This window comes from Rhinolophus hipposideros (genome assembly GCF_964194185.1).
Source record: "Rhinolophus hipposideros genome assembly, chromosome: 13".
NCBI lineage: Eukaryota > Metazoa > Chordata > Mammalia > Chiroptera > Rhinolophidae > Rhinolophus > Rhinolophus hipposideros.
The window spans coordinates 6,504,514-6,516,039 of record NC_138059.1 but is presented as its reverse complement, the minus strand read 5'-3'; the positions used below and the strand labels follow the sequence as shown (position 1 = coordinate 6,516,039).

Below are 11,526 nucleotides of genomic sequence, written 5' to 3'. Positions count from 1 at the left end.
CTTTCAAAACCAGCTTGCGCAACCAGAGGCTGAGAGGCAGAATGAGGTCACACTTCCTGTGGGGCTCGCATCAGTGGCATTCAGGCTGAGGGGCACTGTGAAGACTCGAGACTGGCTCCTGGACCAGCCATGGGGGATGTGCTGTCCATGAGTCAGGCCACAGAAACATCATGGTCACCGGAGGGATGCTTTTCTGAGCTGACTCGGCACCTTTAGCTTCGAGAGCGTAAGGAAAACTTTCAAAGAAGCAACACACACTTCTTGCTTATCAGCTTCTGGCCATTTTCAGTATGAGTAGTGCATAGTTGTGCTTTGTCCAAATCAATGAAATTTATTGGTGATAATGCACTGATGATGTTAAATTCAGAATGCTGTTGAATACCAGCAGCTTGAGCTTCGAAAATGTCTGCAGTATGTTAATCCACCAAAGGGTGGGCTTTACAGGAAACTGTGAGTGGCATGTTACATTTTATATTTTAGTAAAGCTCCCAAAACTTGATGTTGGTGGGCTCCTACAAATCCCTGCGATTGTAAGTGATAAAAGAAATACACATTCTAGCAACACTGAGGAGTAGTGGGATGTGGAAAGAGTGTGCGTTTTGGAGTCATACTGAACTTCAGACTCTGTCTGCCGTCCTAGCTGTGTGTCCTCACATGTGTGACAACCTGTTTGAGTTTCACTTTTTTGAGTTATCATCATCATAATATCTATTACAAAGCATGGCTTGGAGAATTCAATGAGATAAAAGAAATGAGACATAGTGAGCCCTCAGCTCAGATGTGCAAGATGTGTTCCTTATTTGTTTCCTGCAAACCAACTTGTCTTCTGAGGCTCCAGGTGGTCAGGCTGGCAGAAAGGTTAATCTCATTCTTTCCTAGGGTTCCCTTTCCCCCTGAGATTATGCCACAGGCAGGATCTTCTGTAGAACATGCCCCAGACAGCAGAAGCTGTTAGGAACCAAGCCTGTCTAGTCTGTGGGAGGCAGCTTTCAAAGACAGCCTGCAAGGATCTTTGTGTAATCCCCGCCCTTTGAGCGTGCGCCAAAACTACTGACTTCTGAATAGAATAAGACCCAAGTGACAGGGTGTCACCACCATGATTAGGTGACTACAGTCTTCGGCTTCTGTCTTGCTGGACTTTCTGCTACCTTCCTGGTTCGTACATTTTGATGAAGCAAGCTGCCTTGTTGGAGAAGGCCACATAGCAAGCATCAACAGGTTGTCTCAAATGCCAGGGAGGAACTGAGGCCCTCAGTTCAGCCAGAAGTCCAGCCAACAGGCACGTGAGCAATCCTTTTCCAGTGGGGCCTGGAGATGACTGTGTCCCAGCGTTAGCTGTGTCCCAGCTAACGCTTTGATTGCAGCCTGTAAAACAGCCAGAAGTGGAGGGGCCAGCTTAGCACTACCAGGTGACACTGTGCGATAAGAAGCGGTGTTTGAAGCCATCGAGTTTTGGGGTAACTTGACACAACAACAGATAACTAATACATAGTCCTAACAAATGTTGTCTTCTGAGCCATCCATTATTCCACGCTACATAATAACGGTCCGTGTCTCTCTGGTACGTTAGTGTCATCCTCAGAATATAGACACATTTATTCAAGATGGTGTCCGAGCACACCTGCCTCGGTTTACCAGATAGCCATTCTGCTTTACAGCTGTCCTGGGAGTCCAGGACCCTCTTTCTTTTAATTCATAGTTCTCCTCTTTCTCACCCTCTTCCGGTTCCTCTCATTCCTCATTCTTCCTTTTTCTCATCTTCCTCCTTCCGGCCTTAGCTGCTGTATTCTAGGGGAGGAGAAAGTCCTTCTGACTTCTGCAAGACCCTCTGCTCTGCCTATGCCCATAAATCTCAGCCAACTTTCTGTTCCTAGAAGTTGGCACGTGGTCCTCTGAAGCCTTGAATGGTCACAGTCTCTTTGAAACTAAGCTGTCACCTCTTTGGCTGTACATTCGATCAAAAGCAGTCCATAACTTTTTTATCTATTTGATTCCAGTCACCTCTCTGTGCCAATATTCATACCTATAATTCTTATGACGCATATTGCTGGCTTCATGACCTTGTCATACTCTCCATTTCTTGGGTATTTGTCATGTGTCATATGAGTGATTCATGGGCACTGTCTTGAAAGGACTTTAGAAACTGTGTGATTTTATGAGAACTAGATTATATTAGCAATATGAGTTGTAATCAGACTGTACGATCAGAGTGCCACGAGGTAACACAAGGGCAGGGTAATAGGAGTGTAGGCATGGGGACTTGTATATAATTTGGAGAACATGATATTTCAGTTGTGATACACTTAGAAAAGACAAAATAAATCAGAAAAATGGCAAACCAGGATAGGTATGGATTTATTTAAACTGGCCCACGTCAGTTCCCTTGTAATAATACTGGAGTATCTCATATTCAGATGGTGATAGAAGATTGAAATCTCTAATGGTTTCTTTGATTTTTAGAATCTACAATTTCTACACAGTTAGATTCATTGCAATACTTTCATTATTTGCCTTCCATTTGATTTTCTTATAATGGATGATCTCAAACTTCCTTTGTTGCTAGTGTGTCTTTTTAGGATTTATACAGTGTTTCTTGCAACTGCAATCTCTGTCTCTCAAAAATGCTCTAGATATGTCCTTACTGTTTGCTCAGTGTTCATATTTGCATTGCAGTGGGAATAATTTTCTTTTGAGGGAGGGAGAGAGAGGAGAGAAGAGATGAGAAAAAGGGGGGGAGGAGGGGAGGGGAGGGGAAAGGAGGAGAGGGGAGGCAAGGGGTGGGGAAGAGGGGAGGGAACTGAAGGGAAGGGAAGGGAAGGGAAAGGAAGAGAAGAGAAGAGAAGAGAAGAGAAGAGAAGAGAAGAGAAGAGAAGAGAAGGAAAGAGACAGACTGAAACATAAGAGGTGGCGCAGAGAGAGACTGATCACCTAGTGAAAATCCTATAATAAAGTCAGTAAGAGCTTGTATTCTTGGTGGCAAGAACAGTGTCTTTTTCATCTCTGTAATCCCCAGCAGCAAATACAGGGCTTGATGCAAACTAAGTCCTCAGAATGCATGTGTTTTTTTTGGAATCAGTAAAGAATGAGACAGGGGCTATCCTCAGATTCAACAGTAACTAGATATATAGATCCCTGTGAAAGGTGAGAAAGACACATTAGGAAACTTCTTGCATTTGCATATCAATTATAATGTACAAAACACGAAAGCCTTGCTCAAAATAATTCTGTGAAGTCGATTTAAAATTCTCATGTACATGTGAGGAAAGGAGAATCAGAAGTGTCTAGTCCCGGAACATTCTGGTAATAGTGTCCCATCTAACACTTGGTCTTGTTCCAAATCCCTGGCTCTAACATACTTCCTTATTTTAAGTGGCTATTGAAACACAATAGCAAGAATCAAGTAAATGTCTTGATTCCCTTCAAATTTATAGTCTCCTGTGATCTTCATGAAACCTATAGATCTCAAAAAAAAAAAAAACAACAACAACAACAAAAAGCAACAAACAAAAAAACAAGGAAAGAAAATCATCATGGTGAAACGGGCTCTGTTGAATGTCTTGTAACAATGTAGAAAAGAGGAAGTAATCCAATACCTGACCACAAGGTTGTGTTGCCTCAATAGTTTTGACTCAGGCAAAACTGTGGACTGTGGCAACGCCTGTGCTAACATGTTCTCTGCCCCTGCCCAACCCTCTTCCCTCCCCCACCGGAGGAACTGTTTCATCTGAATGTCAGGCAGTTTACCTTGAAGATGTTGGTATTATTTTCTGATCCGGACCAAGAGGACAGACATTTAGACAAATGGCAAGTGACCAGTGAGAGCACATGTCCTGATTCTGCTCATCCTGCCTGCTAACACTTGCACCGTATGGAAATTACCTGTTGATATGTTGGTTTACTTGACTACACTGTTAAGTGCCTTCTGATCCGGGATTAAGCTAATTCATTCATTATGCTCCATAGGCCTAAGCACTTATTAGGCCCACACGCATTGATTAAACATTTGCTTGGCACGTTGCAGATGTTTAATAAATGCTTGTGGGAAAGAAATGGAAGTAGAATGATGAGTTTGTTTTTTTTTTTTTAATTTGTCAGAGCTTGAATCAAAATTTTAGAACTATAGGGCAATACTAATTTTGGGGTCTGCACAGAACGCTTATTTGAAGCTTACTCATCCTTCAAACATATTGCAAATGCCACTTCCTTTATGCAGTCTTCCTTGATTTGCTGAGTCAGAATGAGCACACTCCTACAATACAGTATCTCTGTTTCAAACTGATTAGCATTTCGCTTCCTGTTGAACTTGCTTATTTCTGTATCCATCTCCCCATCATGGCAAGTCACCTTAGAATTGGTTACCTAGTTTTAATTTTCGTTCTGTTCTCTCACTCTGCATCACCCATTTTCTGGCATTAGATAGAACCTCAATACAAGCTTGTTGAATGATTGATTAAACAAATAAATGAATCAGGAAACAATACCTGCAGACCTGCTCTCTGCTACATTTGAGTATGGCACTGAATTGCAGCTAGCTCCGTTCTCAAGGAAAATAATGATCACTAAGAGATTAAAAGTATTGACTGTTTGGTTACTGTTTATTGTAAACTGTCTATGTTCTGTTGCCCATCCTCTCCTCCCCCAGTTCTAACAATCTTCTGCAATGTGTTTCATATTATAGAGCCTGCCTCTAAAAGCAAACACCAAGGAATCAGGAATACGAATGGTAGGTCAATCTGTCACTAGATTTGTCTCTCCTTTGGTTTGCCTTTATAGCTTTGCAAACCAGGAAGAGTTCTTAGCTTTGTTGGATGGCTGTTTGGAATCACAGTCAGTATAAGACAGTTGTAGTGAATCTTAGTTGTTTTTGTTGTCTGGTTTCCATTCTCTTTCAAGTAACAGCACCCCAATTTTATTTAAATGACCACTCATTCCCATCTCTCAGTCCATGAGGTTTGGGCCAGTCTCCACTCTCACCTGCCTGACTCGGCAAAGTCATGGCTATGATCACCAGGCTTGGTTCGGAGTTGGACACTTGACTTAATATAGGCCAATGAGACAATGACTTCTCAGACTTGTTTTTATGTTCATCAGGCTTTGTAATGACAAGTCTGAAGCTATTGGGGGCGGGGATGTGGGTTCCAAGAATCAAGCCAATCCATTGGAAGCAGAGTGAAAGATGTTATAATTTGATCCCTGAATCAAACTGCCCCAGAAGGCACACTCATCCCTTTTCCCTTCTTAATTCTACAAGCGTAAATTCCTTTATGATTAAGCCTATTTGCATTGAATTTCTACCACAAGCAACCAGAAGACTCCCAACACATGTTCTGAAACTTTCCTGTACGTAATAATCATTTAGGATGGCTTTTAAAATGCAGATTCCCAGTCTCCAAACACCAAGACAGGTTAGGGCCCAGAAACTTGCATTTTAACAAACAGACTAAGTGGGTTTAATACAGATGATTGGTGGACCAACACTTGAGAACTACTGATATAGTTCATGGAAGTGATGATTATGAATAACAACCAAAATCAGAGGTGCAAACTACCAATAGAATGGCTGAAAGAACCCATCCTTTGTCCTGGTATCACAAAGGAGAAAATCCATTGAGCAATCAAGAGCTGATTCCATATTCAGTGCTTTTCCTTTTAGGAAATCTTTACCTGATTTCTCTTTATTATTTATTCCTGCTTTAGGTAGCATGATCATATGTCTCAGTTTGTGTGGGACTATCCAGGAACCCACCTGTCCTTCTGGTATAATTATTAGTAGCACTTATTTCCACTCTTAAAAGTATCCAGGCTTAGATGAGGCATTGTGTGGCTACTCCATTGCTTCCGGGCAATTTGCACAAAAAGGAGTTATTTGACCTTCAGGCCTGTTGCTACATTAACAAGCTTTTGCTGAGCCAAACATACTTTTTTTTTTCTGTTTTATGACTGTTACTAGCAAATACTTTTATTTATTTATTATTATTTTTAAAATCTTTTTAAAGATTTTTTAAATTTATTTTTCAGTTATAGTTGACATACAATATTGTATTAGTTTCAGTTGTACAACATAGTGATTAGAGATTTATATAACTTACAGTGATCAACACATCTGATACCATATATAGTTATTGCAATATTTTTGACTGTATGTCGTATGCTGCACTTTAAATCCCCATGACTATTTTTACAACTTCCAATTTGTACTTCTTAATCCTTTCACGTTTCTCACCCAGCCCCTCAAACCCCCTGCTGCCTGATAACCGTGTTTGTTCTCTGCATCTATGAGTTTTTCTCTGTTTTGTTTGCTTATTTTGTTTTCTAGATTCCAGATATCAGTGAAATGATATGGTATTTGTCTTTCTTCATCTGACTTATTTCACTTAGCATAATATCCTTTAGGTCTATCCATGTTGCAGAGTCTGATTTTTTAAAATCATTACTGCCAAGTCGAAAATTCTTTAAAATCTCAGAAACTCAGGTAGCTTCTGAACAGCATGTGAACTACTAGTTAAAAATAAAATAAAATAAAATAAAGTTGTCTAGAATGTCCCGTCATCCTTAAAATTAACTCATTCTAAGAAAGCACTATGTCAACCCAGAAAGTACAATGGGAAATATATTAGAAATGCTATGTGCACATATGGCAGAGATGGTATCTCCCCATCACGTTCATACATGGCTTAGAGGTCGAACAACCAGAGATTAATTCTGGAACAACTATCACTTCTGGTCAGTTGATAAAGGGATATGGTGACAGAGACAAGTAAACTCTTTGGCAGGTGAAGGAAATGATGTTAGTGCCGTTTTTTGAAGATGTTTAAGCCCCTGGAATAGAGAGATATGCCAGAGATATCTATTACAGCAATTTGGGTCTCTACTAAACTAGTCCATTAACAACAAACACCAAAACTTTGAATTGCTTTGATTTTCTTCACTGATGCTAATTATAAATATTACAGAAGCACAGAAAAATAGCTTTCTTGTGTTTTATATATAATCAAGGAATATCTGGTATATTTAGTCGTGACTTTTTCCTCCCTTAGAATATGTATATACAATTGTTAAATATTCCAGGAGACATTATGGTTCCATTTCATATTTTTAATATTTATTTAAATATTAAATAAATTCCCACATATTTATTTGGGGGAATTTAGTTCAGTGATTTCTGCCTGAGGACCGTTGTTTCAAGATAATTTGCCCAAACTGCTTGGTTCTGCTCATACACAGCTGTGAGGTCTTTCTTTCTATATTTGGAGATGGAGTGACTGATGGCTAACATCAGCCATCTGGATGAGGGGTGTGTTGGGTGGGAGAGCGGAAAGGGGACATAGCAATGCATAGCTTCACTGCATGGTGAGGGACAATCTCTAGACACTTTTACATCCTTGTGGGGACAAAGCCCCAAAAAGCAGTTTCCAGGCTCTCGGCCTCACATAGAAAGGTGCTGGCTCGGGTAGTAAATGGCCATTAACTGTGATCAGATGGCCAGCAGCTGTTGGCTGTCAGCTGTAACCTGTAAGCCATTGGCCACTAATATAACTGCCGTGGCTACACTAGCAAAAAAGAAATGGGGGCTAGCAAGAAGATGGTGGCTGGCAAGCGTGGACTGCTGTTAGGACGGCAGGTTGCAGATTATGTAGATCCTGCTTCCTGTGTCTCCAGCCCAGCCGCCAGCGAGAATATATTGGTTTGACTCCCCTATCTATGGCTCCATGGGTGTTCCTGTTTGGCCTCACCGTGTCCTGCGTTCTTATGTGGGGAGCAGGAACAGAGACCCTGCCGGGTCCCCGCACGACAATCCTGTATTCCTGCCCTGATCCTGACCTTTGACTCTACATGGTCAAAAGAGGCAATGACAGCCTAAATGAGTTTTCTGTCAGCTTTATCAGACTTAATGCCCCCTTTATAGAGTTAATATTTTTTAACACCCTCTGTACTTTTCTGAAATTAAATTCATATATATAACTAAGCTACACCTAAATCTTGTTTTAAAATCAATATAATGACATAATGATAATATACAAACAAACTTTATGGAAATAATGCATAATAAAAATAACATATTTCGGGAAGCACTGTCAAATAAGTGATGCTAAACCTTTGATTATATTTACATATTAGATATATTATTATGCATTTTCTGAAAATTATATAAAATTCTGACATGTCCAGGGGAAAAAAAATAATAACATATTTCAATACATACTGAGTGTCCCCAAAAATAAGACCATCCCAGAAAATAAGACCTACCCCGAAAGCCCCAGTTAAAATCGTCAGCCAGATAGAAGCAGTTAGTATGTTATGACGATGTTCCAGAAGAAGATGACATGACTATTTGAATAAATGTAGATGGTTGTACATGAAAAAATAAGACGTCCCTGGAAAAGAAGCCCTGAAGTGTTTTTTGGAGCAAAAATTAATATGACCCAGTCTTATTTTTGGGGAAATACGGTACCTGTTCAGCCATGACTCACAAAGAGACATAATAAAGCCAAGTACTGACACCTAAATTTAGATTTACCCTGGATATAACAGCTACAAATGCAGAGCTTTACAGGTGTTTTCTACCGGTGACTTAAATGCAATGAGTAGCTTTGCTATTGGTGACATGATTTTTAAAAATAGAATAAACTCTTGGTAATTTTCATAAAAAAGCCTCATGTTACATAGAGGCTTTGTGCCTAGAAAATTGAATGTATATAACCTTGCAAAAATACTTTGTGTTTATGTGTAAAACCACATTCTAGACTGAGACAATTATAAACAGGAGGGACCTTCAAAAGTCATGAATGACCTGGGGCAATTCTTGAAGGTCTGGAACTGCACTGTGAATTTCAAATGTCTAGCAGCCTGGTCCCTCCTCGCTAAATTGAGGCAGGGTTCTACCCCAATCACTTTTAAGTAAACACACACACACACACACACACACACACACACACACACATCCCTATTCTCAGAGTGTCCCCTAGGGGATGGCATTAACTATGTTCAGAACACTCACCTATACAATCCACTCAAGCCAGGAATCATTTGCATGAGGATTTCCATTTTTTCCTTTTAAGTTGCAGATCGGAAGGGTCCCTTGTTAAGTTCCAATTAAAATGGTGGAATCACCTTTTCAAGAATGATTAGTGGAGTCTCAACAGTGGAACATGGATAGAATCTGCGTTATCCTTGTATGTATTTTACTGAAATTATAAACAACCCTAACTTCAGTGATGTATAACAACAGATATTTAATTTTTTCTCACTTAATTAATTGTGGGTCAGTAGGGTTTCTGCCAGGGTTCAGTTAGTTAACTTTCAAAGGTTGAAAGTCAGAAATTTGGTCACTGGTGCTGCGACGTTGCTGAAGAAAACTTAACCTTACTTGGAACATCACTAGCAGCTTCTGATGCAGTCCTCAGTGAGAGTCTAATTAGCATCACTGAAAACAGCACTTCAGCCGCAAAGGAGTCAGGGAACTTGAGTTTCTGACATTTTGGTCTTATTTAGTGGCCTTACAGTGGCCTGCGCCTCCAAGACTCATAAATGGGTGCATGTGTCAGTTGGGTTAGGTTATGTTGTGTATATACCAAACAAACCCCAAATCTCGATTGCTTAAAACAACAAATATTTATTTTTTTCCTTATCCTATATCCCAGTTGTAGATTAGCCGTTGGTTCTGGGCTCATCAGAATCTGTCTAGACCTTGGGTTGCTGGGGCAGCCACCGTCTCAAAAATTGTTTTGCACTGTGCGGGAGACAGAAAGCTTGGTGAACTGGCTTTTTAAATTACTGGCTGGCCATGACCAAGCTCACTTCTACTTTCATTTTATAAGCCAAAGCAAATCAAGTGGCTCCATATAATTCTAAGGAGGGTGGAGAGTATAATTCTGTCATGTGTCCGGAAGATTCTGGAAATGCCTGGTGTACTACACTAACGACAACCACGATGGGAAACTTCCCAGACATGGAAAGGGAGTTCGGATGCTGGGCAACCAAAACACAAGAGGACCAGTGTCCACTAGAGACTGTCTTATGCATGTCCTTTCTATATATTGCCAAGCTCAGTCTAGCTCCTGAGCCATTAGTAACGTAGCGATGAATGAATGTGGAATGAAAGGATATGAACATGGTTGTTTAGATTTCCGAATCTTACTAGAAGTGAAGTGTGTAGAGATACTTTGCCATTTTCACTCCACTGGGTACAGCAGGATACGTGTGTCCTTTGCATGCGATGTTGCATTTAGAGAGCTTGAGAGCCAGAGTGAGACGCGGGCTTCATGGAATGAAGGGTGCTTCCATATTGCTTTGGCTGTGTTCACCGGTTGGTGTCCCCTGCAGAAGAGACACTGTCTCCGGTGCCTAAACCCCAGGTTGGGACGTGGTAGGTATTTGCTAAAAGGAGTTCTGTCATTTCGCTGGGTGGTCTTGGGGGAGACACACACGTGCCTGAGTCCTAGCTGCCTTTTGTATTGTGAAGAGCTCCTAGACGGCGGTGGGCAATGCAACTGTGCAGTTGTGGTCGTGTGTGATGTGCTGACTGCCACAGACCATTCACGAGGGGTCGGTTGACTTTCTATCAGTGACCGTTCCTTGTATTTTTCACGTGGGATGGGGTGGACATGTAGGAAAGCAAGCGTGTAGTGCATTTGCAAAAGCTTGCCCCGGGTGGCGGGGTTGAGTAGTTGTGGGAACCGGGCTCCCATCAAATCAACGATAATGATATTCAACGGGCTTCGTCCAGATCCTCGGGAAGGTCAAACGCTTCGCAACTGCCGAAGGGCGACCCCGGCTCGCGTTCCTCACTCCGCTAACCATGGCCCCTCCCGCTAGCCGTCAGCCAACGGCCGGGAAGCCCCGCCTCCCGGGGCGGCCCTCCAATCGGCGGTGCGGCCCGGGCCCAGCCCCCGCGAGTCACGTGACGGGCCCAGGCCCGCTTCCGGCGCGTCGCTGTCGGCTGACGTCGCCGAGGACCGGCGTCGCGTCAGGGCTGGCCGGCGGTGGCAGCGGCGGCGATGGCTGCGGACAGCGAGTGGGCTTGAGGGCTCGGCCCTGCACCGTCCCGCGCGACCTCGGGTCCGACCCGGCGCTGCGGCCTCGGCTCGCTCCGCTCCTGCTCCCTGCGCGGCGCGGCCTGGGCGGAGGCGGCGTTGGTGGCGGTGGCGGAGGCCCGGGCTGGCCGCCCTGCTCGCGCCCCGGTTCGGCTCCGGACGGCCCCGGCTGCTGTGCGGAGAGGAGGCCGCGTCGGTAAGAGACGGCGGCGGCGGCGGCGGGGGCGGCGGGGCTTGGAGGCCGCCTGGCCCCCGCCTGGCCGCCCGGGACGCCCCCGCGCTGGTGTCTCTCTCCGGCCCGCGCCCCTCCCGCGCCCGGCCCCGCAACGCGTCGCCCCTATTGTCCGGGCGCCGCCGCGCGTCCCCCCGCCCGGCCCCGCCGCCCGCCCGCCCGCCCGCCCTTCCCGGCCCCGGGCCGGCCCCTGGCCTCTGCCTCGCTTTCCTCGGGTGGCGGCTTCCCGCCGAGCTTCTCTTCCCATCCAGGTGTCATCGC

The 11,526-nt window shown here is 43.6% G+C and overlaps 1 protein-coding gene across 25 annotated transcripts in view; it reads left to right on the top strand.

The window, feature by feature from the left end:
- Positions 1-10,941: 10,941 nt before the first annotated feature.
- PHF20L1 (PHD finger protein 20 like 1) overlaps positions 10,942-11,526 on the top strand; it is a 61,588-nt gene continuing 61,003 nt past the window's right edge. For 6 of the 25 annotated variants that reach the window (XM_081070034.1, XM_081070029.1, XM_081070045.1 and 3 more), the window contains exon 1: positions 10,954-11,229. The gene's annotated coding sequence lies outside the window, so the exon portion shown is untranslated. Of the gene's footprint in view, positions 11,230-11,526 lie in introns of all 25 variants that reach the window. The other 19 variants (XM_081070025.1, XM_081070022.1, XM_081070044.1 and 16 more) reach the window with 10 other exon arrangements.